The sequence below is a fragment of the Mastigoproctus giganteus genome, chromosome 2 (assembly GCF_048544385.1).
Source record: "Mastigoproctus giganteus isolate SK-2022 chromosome 2, ASM4854438v1, whole genome shotgun sequence".
Taxonomy (NCBI): domain Eukaryota; kingdom Metazoa; phylum Arthropoda; class Arachnida; order Uropygi; family Thelyphonidae; genus Mastigoproctus; species Mastigoproctus giganteus.
Window position 1 is genome coordinate 93663528 of NC_143576.1, and position 17773 is coordinate 93681300.

Genomic DNA, 17773 nt, shown 5'->3' on the forward strand with positions numbered 1-17773 from the left:
TCAAACCAGAATTGGATGTCCACAGGGCCCTGATACCTTGCGTCATTTTGTAGTTATAATGCTAATCTAATTTAAACTTGAAATCATTTGTGAAGGCAAATTCCACGAACAGCGATTATTCGACTTAAAATTCCTCGTAGACCGGAATTCTACAATCGGATTTCGTTGTACGCATACAAAGAAATTAATTGTTGCTGAAGGCTATTTTAACCAGGCCAGCATAAAGTTTGGAAAAATCTACGACTCTCTGAAATTAAAAAGAATTGACTGAAAAGCAGAATGAAATAATATTCTGTCTTTGTAATAATGTTTTATTAGAGCGACAGTTGGAATCAATGGGGAGGATAATTTTATTTGTTTACCGTACTTATTTAAATAAATGATTTAAGCATACAGAAATTTTTAAATAGCTTAAAGACAGAGAGATTAAACGAATGGCAATAAAAACTACAATCGGTAAATAGAATATAACGAAACCAGCTACACAGGATCAAGTAAGATGATTCCAGGCCAAAAAACAATACTCAATTAATACGATAAAATTATATTAACGTGATATTAAAAGCAAGACCACTAAGCATTGATAAGCACCAAAACTGCCTCTTGTTTCATCAATCCTCAACAGCTGTTACTTGAAGAGTTGTTGTAAAAATGCCTAAACCACGCGCATTAATTAAGTGCACGTAATTGATCAATGGGCTCCTTTCCGAGAAACTTGTTTTAACAGCGGGGACATTCGAATATACCTTGTAGATCGCAATACCGAAGACGAATCTCAAGAGTAAAGCAGGCGAATCTAGACGATAATTGAGTAGCTTGAAGACTAATAACGTTCCGTGAACGCACTTCTCACACCCCGAGGTAGCAGGTCAAATCGTTTACAGAACAGGAAAGTTTCTCGGCTGATAACTGATTCGATTCCTGGAATAGACATCTTCAATAATTGGATTTGAATCGTTCAGGCTTGCTAGCCAGATGCTACTGGGCTAGAGACCAGACTGTGCATCAGAGTAGCAAATACAGTGTGTCCCTAAGTTCGCTTCCGCAGGAGGTTCAGTTATTTAACAAAATATTGGAAAGTGAAAGATGACAAGCTGCTGCAAATCATGGGTTTCCAAATCTGAAGTTCTGGAATTTTTGACCCAGAACGAGCCGTTAAGGCGTTATCAATAATATATGTTTCACTTGTCAGTGTCGCCAAGCATACCAAAGTGTGACAAATCAACAAAACCTTTTTTACACTATGATTTTCTTGTATAAACAAATGACTCAGAGCGGTGTATAAGGAATGCGTATAAGTCACACAACTTATCTGTTCTCGTCATTCCGCGTAAAGCCGAAATGACTGATTTCGAGAGGGGTGTTATTGTCGAATGTCACATTGCTGGCTTGTTGATTCGTGTAATTTATGACAGTCAGTGATATTCTCATGAAATGGAAGCATGGCGGTACCACAACCGTCGAGCAACGTACAGAAAGACCACGGAAACACACTCCACGTGGCCAGAGGGTATTCGGGAAGACAATAAAATTCGTCAGACATTCATATAACACATCATCTAGGGGTGTAAGTGGTTAATAGGAATTGAGTGCTGTACGAACACAATACGTACGGATTCTGTTCGTACAGCCCTCGCGGATAGCACAGTAGGTATAATCGCTGTCCTCCCCACACTGGGTGGAAAAGACGTGAGTTCGAATCCCATCAACGACGCTAGGAATTTTTATAGGCTTTTTTTACAATGTGGCTGAGTTAATCGGTCTCAGAGGAGGGTAGAATGGTTTTTCGTCCAGCAAAGAGCAAATCGACCACAAAACACGCTCAATTTACAGACATATTTTATACGGCACAATATGCCCTAAGTTGCTAACGAGCCTAAAATCAAACACCAACGTATGCTCCTCAAAAGCTCCACAGTCTTGATTTGGCAGAGGGACAGAGCATAAGCTGAACCGCAATCAGCCGTTACACCTTGCATGGTGCAACGAACGCCGTGATTGGTGCATAGAGCAGTGAAAACCTGTTCTTCTGAGTGAAGAATCTTGCTTTACCCCACTCCGATCAGATGGGTGAGGGTGTAGGATGCCTAGAGATTGTCTACATTGTGACAACAGGAGTTCAGAGGAGGTGCAGTTTAAGTGTGCAGCTGTTTCCCTTGACTACCTGCATCTGACAGCATTTCCTAAGGAAATTAAGTCTCCACCCCATTTATAGAAACTCATGTTATACCTTTCTGTCACTACAGGAATTCTGCTAATTTTTGGATATTTATTTTATTTTTGTTTCTATGTATTATTTTTTCACATGTACTTTTTATGTATGAAATATCATTATTAAAAAAGATCAAAAATATTTAAAAAAAAAGAGAAAACTTTAAAGCATAATGGCAACTTTGTGTGATAGTAAAAGAGATTATTTATTTATTTAAATTTTGTGGCCTTGAAAATAAACAAAATTTATCTATGTGCTGAAACAAAAGTAGACCCAAGGCCGAGTTTTTATTAGTCAGCCACCCTTGCAGCAGTTTACATATAGTCTATTTGGAGTGATGCCAGTTTGAAGTGGTCCTCCGTTTGAAGGCTGGGAAAGACCTTTAGAAATTAAAGAGAAGTGCAAAGTAATCGTCTATACATGGTTTAGCTGGCTGTGTACGAAGTGGACACAGGTACACACAGTGAGACTCGTGCGCTGCAATAAAAAAAAAATAAATAAAATTAAAAAAAAGAAAAGAAAGAAGCACGGCCCATTTGTTGGCACTCCAGCTAAAATAAAATAGTTACGATGAATTTTTTACTCCTCCATGACAGGAAGAAAACGTATAAACAGAATTTATTATGCCTTATTTAGTTTTCTTTTTTTTTAAATATTTTTTAATCTTTTTTAATAATGAATATTCAAACTGAAGTCTTCCAAATTCCGCACAAATTTCTAATAACTGTTTAAAAAAAATACTTGTTTTTACAGAAGAATTTTATTTTGATTTTCCGTTATTAACAGGCGTTTGTGGCCAAGCAAAAGGCTTATAGAAATGGAAAAATTCTGGATTGAATGAAGACCTTACGGACTACAAGAAAAAAAGAGCCATCTTCTTGAAAAAGAAACGACATGCACGCTACGAAGAGGTTATTAGAAAGCTTCGACATTCGAAAAGAATCGTGAGCAAAAAGGCCGCTAAATTTGAAATGGAAGAAACCACATTCGGACACTGGGCTAAGGAGTGCTTTGAAAGGCTGCCAGTTGAAGGTAAAGCAAAAAATGTCCAAGGATATCAGCTGGAGAATATGGCGCAGCATATTTTAGCGATTTAGCGAGAAGAGGCGTTTGTGAGAATGCTTTATCCACAGTCACTATTTCTAGAGAAGATCTCATCAATGCCATTAATTCCTTGCCTAGCAAATCTACGATCGGCCCCGACTGGTTTCCTATCTTTATTTTAAAAATATGCAGTGTTGTTGATGTTGTTGATGATGATATTGTTGATGTGCTGTTGCACGTTTTCCAAAACATCCTGAAAGATGGGGTTCTCCCCCAGATATGGAATCACTACTTTGTGCGGCCGGTGCTAAAAAAGAAGAACCATAAGGCCTCTTCAAACTTTCGACCTATATCCATCAGTTGTTCTCTTTTAAAGCTTTTTGAAAAAGCCATCCTTCCTGCTTTAACCCAACAGTGTTTTGCGCACAGGCCACCCCACCTCCACACCGTAGTACCGAGACGATTCACTACTACTAATCTGTTGGAGACTCTCTTCAGAATGCAGCAAGCATTAAATGAAAAAGCTCAAATTGACATAATCTTCCTTGACATAAAGGCAGCTTTCGATAATGTGTCGTTACTTGCGCTTTAAAATATATTGAAAGTTTATTTCCGCATTTAGGGCAAACTATTGCAGATCATCAAGACCATTTTGAAGCCAAGGCACCTAATTGTACAACACCAAGAATTCCGTGCAGAATACACCCTCACTTGGGGCATCCCTCAGGGAGGTGTTTTATCAGCTTTACTGTTCGCTGCCGCCCTGGAGCCTTTTCTGGCGCGGAATCACAATTTTATTTCCTACGCCGATGATATAAAATACTTGTCCGAGTTTAGCCATAAAAATCGGTTTATGGCTAAACTCGGACAAGTCAGCACAACTGACAATAACTAATAAGAAGATAAAAAATCAAATCAAATTATCTATTAATGGAGCACAGATTAAGAAAGTCAACTCATACACCGACCTAGGAGTGACGTGGGATGAGGGCCTTACCTTCCAAAGGCACTTTCAGAACACGAAAACAAAAACTCTCGCTGCCATATGGGCTGTAAGACAGGAAATAACTGGGATTCGAAACCAGAAGCCTAGTGACCCAATATATCCAAAGATGTATCGTTATATGCTTCTACAATTTGGTCCTCTGCTCCAAATACTTATATTAGGAATTTCTCAGCCTGCAATACTGGTTGCTCCGGTGGATGAATAGGATTGCCGGGAAGCCCTTCACAATTTCGAAATCCATACTGTATGCAAATTGAACACAGCTCCGTGGATTCAGATGATCACAATACGTAACATATGCACTCTGGCACAGCTTCTGACTGGGAGTTTAGATGCCCCTCAAATTGAAAATCTTGCAGTAAGGCCCCGCCCTGGAGCCCGCTTCCACAACCCTCATAGTCTCCGAAGCGCTCTGAATAACACGGACGGATTAAGGCAGATGTTTCCTGCCAATACTCTGGAGCTGTTTAGAGACCTCAAAATAGACCCGGACGGGTACTGCCATGAAAAAACTTACAGGAAGCTCATTGCAGCGGATCTGTATACGAAACTACAAATATGATGAAGAACGTAATTCAAGAAAGACTTCAAGTGCCCTCGAACTCATAAAAATCTTAAATGAACGATACATTATATTTCCAAAAGACTCTTATAGGACTGAGGATATTCCTTAAAAATGAGGACCAATTCATATTGTAAATGACGATATCATTTTTCTATGTATGTATAATATTTTGTAATTTTTCTATGAATGTAGGATTTCTGTATCTATGTAATTTTTCCTCTATATTTATATATCTTATGTATTTGCTGATATTTTATCCTATGTTACACTCTAATAAATTTAGTTGGGTGTATGTATGAGCCACCCTCCTAGATAATTTCTGTACAGGGGTGTTTGTTGAATAAACTGATGATAATAATAAATGAAAGAAGTCATCGGGAAGGAGTAGGGGAGGGGGAAGAGAGTGAGATGTTTAGAATAAGTGCAAAGAAAACCATTGAATTAGTACAATATATATATATATATAGGGTTTGGTTCTACTGATGACCCTTCATGGCGTCAGTATTTTGTATCTGTAAATTGCTTGTATTATATGAGCAGTTTCCTGTTTCGCGGGATGAAAAACACGAGTTTACGATGGCGCGATAAGTGAAGCGCAAACTAAATTTCATCAAGGAAGATAAAATACAATTGCTATAGATAGCTAAATTCAGAATTTTTTTTTTTGAAAACGTAACGAATCTACTGCAGAAATTCACATGACCTTTAACAAAAAAAAAAAAAGAAAAAAAAATCAATGGATGGTTGGAAATGAATTACTAGATATCCAGTATCCATTCAGATGTTGGCATTCCAAATCAAATCACATCGGCAGTCCATAATATCTACAACACAGCAATAATTTCAAAGGTCGGAATTTCCAGATGGAAATCAATAAACTGCAGGCTTGCCCACATTTTGCCTTGATTTTTAATATCTGTATGAATTCATTAAGGATTAGAGATTAACCACTGCATAGCAATATATCACTAGGAGGAAAGAAACTAACAATTCGGTATTCTTCTTTCACAAATCATCAAATTCTTTTTGCTACTCGAAAGATGACATTCAATGCTCACATCCGACTTCGACGAAATCTTTTATCTTTTGTAAAAACTTTTATAGTTTTGACAAAAGTTATGACTTAAGTGAAAATAATCCATCGGAAGTCAAAACTGTGAGTTAACAGAGCACTAGAACAAGGGAACAGTTTTAAATATTTAGGTGTACGAAGGCTGATTAAAAAGTATCGAGAGCGAATCCGAGAAAACTAAGATCGTGAGTTGATTTGCATATTTTGTTGGCTGAAAAATCCGAAATGACCTCGCTACCGGCTCACGCCAGTACAATAGCTGCCTGTGAAGAGATGACCCTGCTGATTGCTGCGCTTCGTTTGAATTGTAAGTTTGTGCGATAATTTGTAATATCTCTATGTGGCCCCTCTTGCACGTTCTGCATACTGGAAGAACATTGTACACTTAGAAACGATAAATAAACAAAATTTAACCCTATTCACTTCACATGAGATCGGATAACTCTTGAAAGGGGCCGTTAAGAATTCTACTAGTATATCCTTTGAAAAATAAGTATAAAAAGCTTACATTTGAAATTCAGTATTTGTTATTAGAAGATCCATGGCATACATAGGTAATGCCTTTCCTTATCAGTCTACTGCAAATCCTTCACAGGAAATAATGACTTTCACAAATCCTTTTCCGGCCGAAATAAATACGTCGAACTTGCTTCCTTTCTTTTATGTAAGCATATTTCACTTATATTCCGTGGAAGATTCATGGTCGTGCTTTCTTCTACGGTTTGCTATCTATTTTTATCTTTTAGCGTTATGGTTATGAAAGATAAAGACTGCGTGTCAAATGGGGTTTTCGGTAAACTACCTGCACTTCGAAGGAGCTTGTCTCTTTAAAGAATTGTTCGCCAGTCTTACGTAATACTTCCATTCCACGTGCAGTTTGGTGGCTCGGCCATCCGTCTTTTAAACCTCCAAGGCGTATATATACTCAAGCAGAAGATTTAACGATACCAATTTTTATACGGCTCGTTAAACATAAATTGGTTTGTTTTCCCGAGTTACAGTTACAATAGGGATGCGAGCAGGAGCCATGGCACAAAGGCGTATTCATTCAATATGTTATGCATAACCAGCATTAAACAGAATTAATTAATAAGTTTTTATCATCAACAGAGAAGTTTTAAAATTGCTTTTCCAAGTTAAATAGCTCTTTGAGACTAGCGTCATTTCATATTTTGTTAATTAATTTCAAAGAGTCACCATACTTTAGATGTTGTAGGATTTTTAGGCGCATCAGCAACTTAGGTCATATTGCGACATTCATAACATGTCTGTAAAGCGTGTCTGCTGCGGTTGATTTGACTGTTTGATGGACGAAAACCTCGAGTTCCGGGTAGAAAAAACCATGTTATCCTCGCCTCAGACAGGCTAACTCAGCCACTTTGCTAAAAAGGCCCATAAAAATTCCTCATATCATTGACGGGATTCGAACTTAGGACTTTCACGTTCGGTGTGGGAAGGATGTTGATTTTACCATCTGTGCTAAATACGAGGGGTTGATTGTTGCTTGGTTCTAGGAGCATCGGCAACTAAGGCCATATTGCTCCGTGTATATTGTCTGTAAATTGCATGTGTTCTGAGGTCGATTTCCTGTTTTGCTGAACCCGAGTTTTCGAGAGAAAAACCGTGCTACCATCGTCTGAGACCGACTAACTCAGCCACGTTGTGAAAAAGGCCCATAAAAATTCATCCCGTCATCGACGGGATTCGAACTCAGCTCTTTTCCCCCCAGTGTGGGGAGCACGGCGATCTTACCAACTGTGCTACCCACAAGGGTCCCTACGAGGGCAACGATGCTTTAGAAATACACAACAGAAGTGCAAGTGGTACTTAGCAAATACATTTCCGCTAGTAAAATTACCATGAGTTAAGTACGAAAGAACATAACTATGAGCGACAATCAGGTTTACTAGACTCAGAAGCGTTCAGTTCCGTAGTACAGTACCAACGGCAATTCGGAAGAAGTCAGCCAACATGTTGGTCATGCTGAACATCTTTAACAACTTCCTATTTCTGTGATCGATCAATCTCAACTTCCAAAGATTGGAAGTTAAGGTTTATCCAAGTAAAGAGGTGTTCCATTATCTAGTATTCGGAGTGTTTCTGACAAAACGCGCATTAGATTCTTACTTCTCGGAAATATATATCAGAACTGTATATTAGAAAGGCTGGAGTTAAGTGTGGATATTCTGGTATTTGTTCATGGAGATAAAACCGAAATGTGATTGCATACGATGGTTAGGGAAAAAAAACTACATAGGATTTGCCGTCAGCGGAAGGCCACCACTGATATGATCAAAAGAATATATGAAAGATTGTTGTTGTTGTTGTTATTTGGTTTTTAGGAGCATTAGCAACTAAGGCCATATTGCTCCGGGAATGCGGTGGTCATTCCCTGACTTTTCCGCATCCTCCGTATTTGGTGGTCACGGGCTCGAACCCCGGTCTAATCAAGAAGCGTGTGCTACGCACTGCTGCTGCTCCTTCCCACCTGGCTACGGAGGCGCCTATATATATGAAAGAACTGATTCTTGAGATACACTGGCATTGGCTCACAAATTAGGTGGCAGGAAACCATTTACTATCGCATTTTGTTGGTGGCTGGAGATGAGATCGCTCAACTAGTTGAAAAAAAAATAGAAGATTGACAATAGGATAAATGCTTGTGAAGATGGCCCTTATATTGAATTCGGTCAAATGGCTTGGAATTATCTATTACACCTTGAGTTTCTTCAACTTTTCACAGACACAGCAAGAAAAGGCCGCTGGTCTGGCTGTTGGTGATTTTAGGCCCATCTTCACTTTAGGCCATATTGCACCAGTATATCATATCTGTACAAGTTCACGTGTGGCAATGGGCGGATTTGCGACTTGCGTGGACCAAAAATTTCGAATAACTCACGAGGTGAGGGGAACCGTATTTCTTCCCTCTGAGATCAGCCTTTTTCCCCAATGGAAAGATACTTTTAAGCAATTCCTCCATTGCGTGAAGAGATTCTAACCCAGAACACTTGAAACAAGGAAATAGTGGAGAAATCGCTATACCCTTACGAGGCCTATTTTCACCCGAAATGAGTTTTTAATATTTATGAGGTGTGAGTAATAGCATGACTTATTACAAAACTTATATATGCGCATAAATAAGTTTTGCAATACTACCACTTTATGGTAAAAAAATCTTATGTGACACTCCATTCTTCGTTAAAAGTGGCAATGGATTCTAGCAAAGCAGAGAGCCTTCTTCTTGAAGAGCACGAATCCGACATTTAAATTCAACACAATTATATTCTAATGGATTGAGATGTCTGTGATGGCCTGTAGGTGTTATAGTTTAGGAATGTCGACAGGACAGAACATATGTTTGTTTGTTATTTGGTTTTTAGGAACATTAGCAACTAAGGCCATATTGCTCCGGGATATGCGGTGGTCATTCCCTGATCTTTCCGCATCCTCCGTATTTGGTGGTGACGGGCTCGAACCCCGGTCTAATCAAGATGCGTGTGCTACGCACTGCTGCTCCTTCCCACCTGGCTACGGAGGCGCCTAGGACAGAACATAGTATTATCCCGGATGAAGGTTATTCAAGGGCAGAGCACACCACAATAAGTTGATGTAATAATCAAGTAGAATAAGAAAGTGGCATTAATAATTCAATGTACTAAGACCAGTGGAGCAAGGCATTGATTGATTCCCTCCCAAATTATCATTTTACGAGTTTTAAACCTGAAATAAGCCGTTTAGCAACTTAACGCAATTGCTATTTTATACAGTGATCGTCTCCAAAAGAAATTAATCAGAACATTCCCATCTGCAAACTTCGCAGTTGGGATAACACATTCCGATCGGAAGCACTTGCCAGCATTCATTGGTGGCCCCTGTACCAATCGTGTTGCATTTAGAAACGAAGGTCTTATGCAACTCTTCGGAATAATTTCGTGGCATGCAACTCTCTATGAGCTGTGGATTCCGAAATCGCGTCAACTGGATGTAGGACAATTCGTACGACAATTGGGTGCATCATACAGAGATCAGAAATTAAGAAAACAATGAATGCGATACACCAAATTGATATCACATATCCTAATTGGTTTTCTTAATTCTGATTTCTCTTTTATCAAAGTTTCTTTTGGTTTTCCAAACCTTTTTACATTGGTAAAAGATTTAGAAACTAAAAGAAACTTCGATAACTTAAGAGTACATATTTTATCTATTTATTTCGTGTAAAAGTATTCAAGCCGATACTACTCCAGTAACGTGGAGTGGTTAAAGGTGCGGGAGGACGAGAGGAAATATTTATTGGGAGAGCTGTCAGATATGAAAAAAGTAAATAAGATTAATTCTAGTAGAGAGGTTCACAAGTGCGTATGCTAACTTCAAAATGACTGTCCATGCATAATATAACAACTCGAAATAACACGTGGGCATGTGTTGTCTCTTATGTAGAACGGCCCCTAAACGTAAATTCTACTCCGTCTTGATACAGAAAACTCTGTAAAATGGCCAGAAATGAGCGTGGTGCTGTGTTTATGCAGCGTGTGTTGTGTAGTTGTTTCTGGCCACTTTGCTACCAGGAAGCAGATATCACCAGTAGGGCTGATTCCCAAGGCTGATTCCGTCCAAACAATTCCGAATAAATAAAACTGTCATCCGTCAAACTGATTTACACTGAATTGTTGTGGACCAGTGGTTACATTTATGGGATTACCTTTGGCTCCTTGCATCCCAAAGCAAGCGTCTCTAAAGACGGGAAACCCTATAACATTGCTAGTTTTTGCAAGATTTTATTGCCTCCTATCGGTAAGGATTTTTGGATTGCTCTGTTGTTTCTTTATCGCAGGATCACATTAAATTTTTCGATTAGTGGAGCACATCAACAAGTCTACATTCACCCTTCTGGCGCAGAGCCGTCCCGGGGTGACCCAAAGTTTCTTGGGAAATAAACTGATTTTAATAATAATAATAATACATGAGGCTGTTTAAAGGCTGTGCAATTGCATGCATTGACATTTGTCCAATATGACATCCAATTATCACTTCTCTCTGAAAGTCCATTAACTGTTTTCAATGGTCCATCCAGATAAGTGTAAACTATCAAACAAGACGTGCTGATCACATTTACAGCACAGGGGTGTCCCCTTACTTTTGAAAGGTATTGCCTGTTTTTGCGCACTTCTCCATATAATCTCAAAATTTGGAATAATGATAATAATAATATAACAAGAGCAGGAAGCTTGCAATGTAGATCCTATCTAAAGAGAAGAACTGCTAAATAAAGTTCCAATATACATTGCAAATAACGAGAGTCGTATCCAGTAAATCTACCGGTGGAAACCATTGATGTTAATTATCGGCAAAAGGAGAAGTCGATAGTTAACACTTCCCTTCTCTCAAAACAAAAGTGACATTCATTAGTCAACAGCGACTCACAATCCACTGCGAAAAATCGAATCCTCTTCCTTATTTAATAGTGTGGCAAGAGGAATGTCGCGTGAAGTGATACGAAAAAAACGGCTGAAGATGGACAGCTTGGTTGACCGCTGAGATCGAAGAAAACGACAGGGCTGTTTGTAACAAGAGAGAAATTGTCTCAGCTGCTGATAAAATCAATAAAATTAATTTAGCAAAGAAGGGGGGGGGAGAGAGAGAACAATAAAATTACTACCTTTCCATTGATGCACAATCCTGCTTTGTTGCCCCCTGCAATATCTTTGCTGACTTGTACAATGAATGTAGGAATTACAATGTTTTGTTATTTGCTCGAATTAAATAAATGAATTACCAATTGTGGCGTAAAATAACAGAATGCAACAACAACAACAACGAGTTCATAAAAATGAACCCGTAAGTCATGAATGCGATTAACAGTCGATGTATTCGTATCATCTCGTAAGTTGGTAGATTACGATCACCATTTGCAACAAAAATTCGAGAATTTCAGTCAGTTCAATGAAGTCAGCTGATATCAGTGGCATCTTACTTTGAATAAAGAGATTATCCACGATCTTTTTCCTCGAAGAAAGAAAGAAGATGGAAATTTTAAGAATGAAAAGCAGGCAACTCTAAGGAAATGTATGCATTTATCATGAATAAATACATTTCTGAGGAGAACAATTTAGTGCTTTTCGTGCATTTTTAAAATGCAGCGACGCTTTTGATCTCTATGGTCTTCGTGATGAATTTTTAATTGTTTTTTTTAGCCAGATTCATTTTGAATTCAAGTGCTGTAGTTTCGCACGCGTTCTGCGAATTCGGGAAGTTGAAAACAAGCTAGACAAAGCAACGTTTCTCCTTCGCCTTATTATCTCAGGAAATAAACTGCTTTTCTCAAAGTGATCGTGCATAAACTATCGGACTGTTGCACGGTATTAATTTGTATATATTTCGTTTTTGCTGTGTTCGTTTTTTTTTTTCCTTATAAAAGACTCATTTTAGTTTTACGAATACGAAGAAGCAGAAAATGATTTTTTTTGTTCAGAAAATTTAATAGAGAAATATGCTGCTCGGTTATTATAGAATACTTCGACATACAGTTTACTGGTTTCTTAAGGAACTTTACCTCTTATCCAGAAGTCGTCCTAAGATAATTAAAGTTAAAACCTTTTACCTAACAAACTATCTTGATAAAATATTTAAGAATTAAGAATGCCAAATGACAGTTATATAATTATACAGCTAAAGCTAGAAGTACTGTCGATTTATTCATGAAATTAGATTAGATTAGATTATGTTGTTTTAGACTAATGTCACAAAAACTAAGGTCATGAGACTTCAGCAATTTGTGCATGTAAATTCCGTGTGTGTATAAGATCGGCGTCTATTTTCAAAAGATGAAAACCATGGTAATTAAGGCCGCTTCGATAACTTAGTGGCACGGTACTTAAGGTCATGAAGCTTCTATAATTTGTGTTTGTTATAAGACTAACGTGTGTTCTTCTAAAGATGAAAACCCCATCGAATGGAATACACTGGACACATTTCACTCCAGCAAATTAGGGAACAATAAAGGTAACACTGAAAATAAAATAAGTGACTCCCAAACTTAAAGGTATTACTACACCTTTTGGCACGGGCGGATTGGAAGCATAAAACTGACCGGGAAAATATCCACAGGTGGCCCATTGAGTTACGTAAAGGTAAAAAATAGGTAAACTGCAGCCGTTATCAACCCACTGCAGGATGGAAGCCTCCTCAATGATTCATGTTGAGAGAAATGGACCATAATCTGCCACGCTGGTCCAGTGCGAGTTGGCCGATCGACCGTATTTAGCAGTCAGAAAATTTTGAACCCAGGTCTACTCAAAGAGCGTGTGCTACTGCACTCCCGCTTCTGACTACGGAGGCCTCAAATCAGTACCAGCAAAACAAAAATGATGCTTTTTAAATCAAAGCTTGACCTACGTCGCCCACCACAAATCAAGATCTCCGGAAAACAGCTTCCTATTGTGACACAGGCTAAAGTCCTAGGGGTGGTCATTGACCATAAGCTGAGCTTCCTTCCACATCTACAATACCTAGGGGTCAAAACGAAATGATTTTCAGCTGCAATCATGAGGATCTCCAAGAACAACTGGGGACTCTCCAACAAAACACTCTCTCTGTATTATAAAGCCGTTTTCAACCCCATTGTGACCTACGCAGCAGGAGCGTGGTTTCACCGGGTTCAACGAGTACATATAAAAGTCAAGGTCAACTCCATTCAACGTGCTATGCTCTTGGCCACGCACAGATTATGCCGAACAGTGTCTACAACTGCCATCCAGGTGATAGTTGGAACTCTGCCGCTCGATCTATTTGTTATCTTCAGAGGGCTTAACTTCAGAATTAAAAAGAAAACATCAACAAAGATACAGGGCCTAGAACTAAATCTCAATGCTGACCCCAAAGCAGAAAGAGCTCGCTGTTATAAGAAACTCGTCAACATTTGGCAGTCTAGATGGAACACCTCACACACAGGCTCCGTTACCAGAAAATTCCTCCCTGATGTCACTTTCACAACCCTAAAGACCTGGCTTTCCCTCACCTTGGAATCCTCCTACTTGGTTACCGGACACGGGTCCCTCAATGAAAAGTTACATCTACTGGGTTGGCTACCAACAGATCGCTGTTTCTGCAGCAGTTCAGAGAATTGGAAACATCTTTTCGAATGCAGGTTGTACGATGACTTAAGAAGTACCCTGCTGCAGGCTGTGCCAGGTATCTCAGAACAGCAACCAGAGTCTCTACTCCAAACACCTGACAATCTAAAGGCATTCCAATCCTATGCATCCGAAGTCTCTGAGCACAGGAAGCAGAGCTACATAGTTGTTACTGCACCTAACAATACCTCTTCAGTGACTTAAAGAGTTCTATATTCGCATGCCACCATCTTCTTCATTTTTTTATTTTTTATTTTCTTCTCCACGTACTGTCTGGAGTTCCCACTCTAGTGCAGCCAGTTTATTTATTCATTCATTATCATTTCATTTATTTATTTATTTTATTTATTTTTCTTTTCTTTTCTTTATTTTCTAAATCAAATTATTCTTTTCTTTATTTTTATTAAATCATTGTTTCTTATTTATTTAATTTGCGCAGCCAATTTATTTACTTATTTTATTATTTTATATCTATTTTTTTTTTCACGCGCTCTGCTTCGAGTTCCCACTCTAGTGCAGCCAATTTATTTATTTATTTTATTTTATTATTTTTATTTCTATTTTTATTTTTTATTTTATTTTATTATTTTTATTTTTTTATTTTATTTTATTTTATTATTCCTATTTTTTTATTTTATTATTCCTATTTTTTTATTTATTATTATTATTATTATTTTTTATTTTTTTAATTATTTTTTTTCACGCGCTCTGCCTTGAGTTCCCACTCTAGTGCAGCCAATTTATTTAAAATTTTTTTTTTCTTCTTCTTCTTCTTCTTATTATTTCTTTATTTTTTATTAATTATTATTTTTTATCATTATTATTTAATATATATATATATCTTTTATTAATTAATTTATTATTATTATTTTACTTTTTTTATTTTTATTTCCCTAACTGCACCACGGGTGGTTTTTTTTTTTTTTTTTTTTTTTGGGTTCTTCTGTCTTTATCTCCTTCCTCTGGAATGGGCCCCCAGAGCAATCTGTTCCACCTTCTGACAACACTAGGTGGGTCAGAGTCTCTCTTGAGACAGTACGTGTTTTTCTGGGACTGGCCCACCTTCCCGTGGTGTGGACGAGTACCCAGAATCATCTGTCCAGGTGACTGATGCTTCTGGGCAGCCAAGTGGCCAGAACATAACAACAGAACACAGCATAATACACACAAACGTACGTCACACACATATCTGGCCCATTTGTAGTGATACTGTTCTTCACAGAGACACGAGGCGGAGTTGAACAAACGTTCTAGGTGCCGCCCTTACATATACACATGACTACGGAGGCCTTTTTGAGTTGCATACGAGTGCAATTCTATACACAATCCAGCTCCTAGGCTACCGGGATTTTGTCCGGTGTCCTGGAGGACCAATCAGCTCCTGCCTTTCGGAGTAGGAAATATCTCTTCCTTTCACTCTTGTTTAAAAATCGAAAAGTAATCATCACAAAATACGAAAAAACTAGAGCTCATAGGCTCTATTAAGTTCTTCTGAAACGTCCCTTATATCAAGGAAGTGTGAAATTGTTTAGATGCTTCCTAGAAAGTTACCGATTGATAACTCTCTAGGAAGCATCTAAATCAGCTAATATGTAATCTCGCTGCCTCTACTCTGCCAACTTGTGAATGGAGAGAATCCAAGGGAGAAAGTGCCCAAACGAGTTTTTTTTTTCTGATCGAAATGTATTCCCTTTTGATAAAAAGTGCCCAGCAGTAATCGGTTTGCGCACATTCGGACAATAGTTATTTTCCGAATGTGCACAACTTATTAACAGAAATAAATTCCTGTTAATAAATTGTCTTGAACTTGTTTTCTTGTTCGTCAGGATCAAAGCTCGTCAGCTTTGATGCTTGACTTTTGCACGATCGATAAAATCTGCCCTGAAGTAGTTATAATGAAGACTAATTAGAATACCATTATTCTACATAACGTATTCTGTAGTAAAATTATTAATTTTATTCTGAGTTGGTTTTTTGACAACCGCTGGTCCAATGTGGATGTCAATACATCGATTGAAATTAACGAGCTGCGAGCGACAGCAATACTGAAAGGAAAATGCATATCGTGTAATGAATCTAGTCTGAATTTCACAGCCTGCCAGAGGGTTCCAGTAACGAACACACAGCATAATTCGCAGAAAACGGGTAGTGATCCTGTTGATTTTCTGCATATCTTCGGAATAATTCACTGGAGGTGGCATCTGAAATCCCATTACTATTCACACCACAACGGAAAAATGTCGCATTCGGCCAACACCGGTTTGCAATCGAACTGGGAACTTTTCGAAATGTTTTTCTTGTTCATTAATTAAATCCCTCCATTTCGGGTCTTTGGAGAAACCTTCTTTCATCTCTGCTTTCTTAAAAATGCAACCTCTAACAATTCCGTGCCAACTTTCGCACAAAAAGATGCTTATCCATGCTGAAGGAATCTGAAACTTTCATTACAGTGGAAATCAATCAAGAATGATGAATATCAAAGGTCTCGATGCGTCCTTTACAGAACCTGCTATTGCAATGATTTCGTAGCATTGTATTCGCATCACAATTGTAATGTTACAAGACGGCTGACCAAAGCCAGAAATAATCCCAAAAGAGTGGACGACAATGAGAAGGATTCTTCTGTCTTATTTTCTTTGAAAGAAGTCTTATTTTAATGCTGCGAGCGAACCTTGCTAGAGCTTGATTACAATCGGAAGTTTCTTTACACTTTTCTGCCTCTGATTGATCGACCAGCGACTGATTCCGCACTGAATACTAATTCCAAATAGTTTCGCTAGTCGCCCTCCCACCCTGTCCTACCCTTAGACATAAAATTCTCTACTCTAGGCACATCCGACCGTTACTGCCCTGCACGTGACTAAAACATCTCCCTTCGTTGTCAGTACCACGTGATGCAGGCGGTGGCCTCACGCTGCCGAAAGAGACGCCACACTAGTTTCCCTCCTGCGTTCCAACTAAAAGGCTCGCTTCCACGCGGTGTCCGGAAAACGAGTGCGAAAGCGCTCCTTCCTTCCTCACTCACAGGATGTTTTAAGGCTTTCTTATCGCACGCGTGGTGGAGGATTCCAAACAATGTCGCACTGAGGTGTGCAAAATCAGGTAAGGTTTTGTGTATCGCAATTAGAACGAGAGGATTCGTAAGGGAAAGTTTGTTCTTTGTATCCACGTTGGCGATCCTTCTGTGAAAGTAACAGTGACAAGAAAATATGAGTTATGCAAATGAAGTATAAATGGGAATTATATTAGATATGATTAGGTAGGACTTCTTTTTCAGAATGTCTAGTTGTTAAGTACGCGTAATTGGAAAATCTCTCGATTTATTCATGTTCAGTAAACTGCAGTAAAATACTCCATCCCATTCATGCTTTCAATGATATACATGCATGATCTCACGGTGTAATTGAGTAGGTTAGTCCACATGTGTTTAAATATTCAATAAAACGTAAATTAAAGTATACACAATCCTTTGTTCATCTTAAGCTTTATAGCGTGCAGCTAGCTATCACATCTAATAGGGACAACTGTCCAACTTTCATTTTTAAAAACTTCTTATTTAAACCAGTTGAGGTGAACTTCTTCGGTTCAAACTCTAACGAACCTCCAAGAAATTTCGCTTAATAGAAGAATGCTATCAACTACCGAGTGATTTTTATAAAGTATTACTTCGCACACGTAGAGACAACTTTCAGTTAATTAGCGACATTACTCTCCAATCGCTCGGCAAGGAACGCTGTTAGCT

At 38.4% G+C, this 17773-nt stretch overlaps 1 protein-coding gene across 1 annotated transcript in view; it reads left to right on the plus strand.

The window, feature by feature from the left end:
- Window positions 1-16988: 16988 nt before the first annotated feature.
- The window catches only part of LOC150089430 (synaptotagmin-5-like), a 152408-nt gene continuing 151623 nt past the window's right edge, over window positions 16989-17773 (plus strand). Inside the window, exon 1 of the mRNA XM_090368586.1 lies at window positions 16989-17133. The gene's annotated coding sequence lies outside the window, so the exon portion shown is untranslated. The remainder of the gene's footprint in view (window positions 17134-17773) is intronic.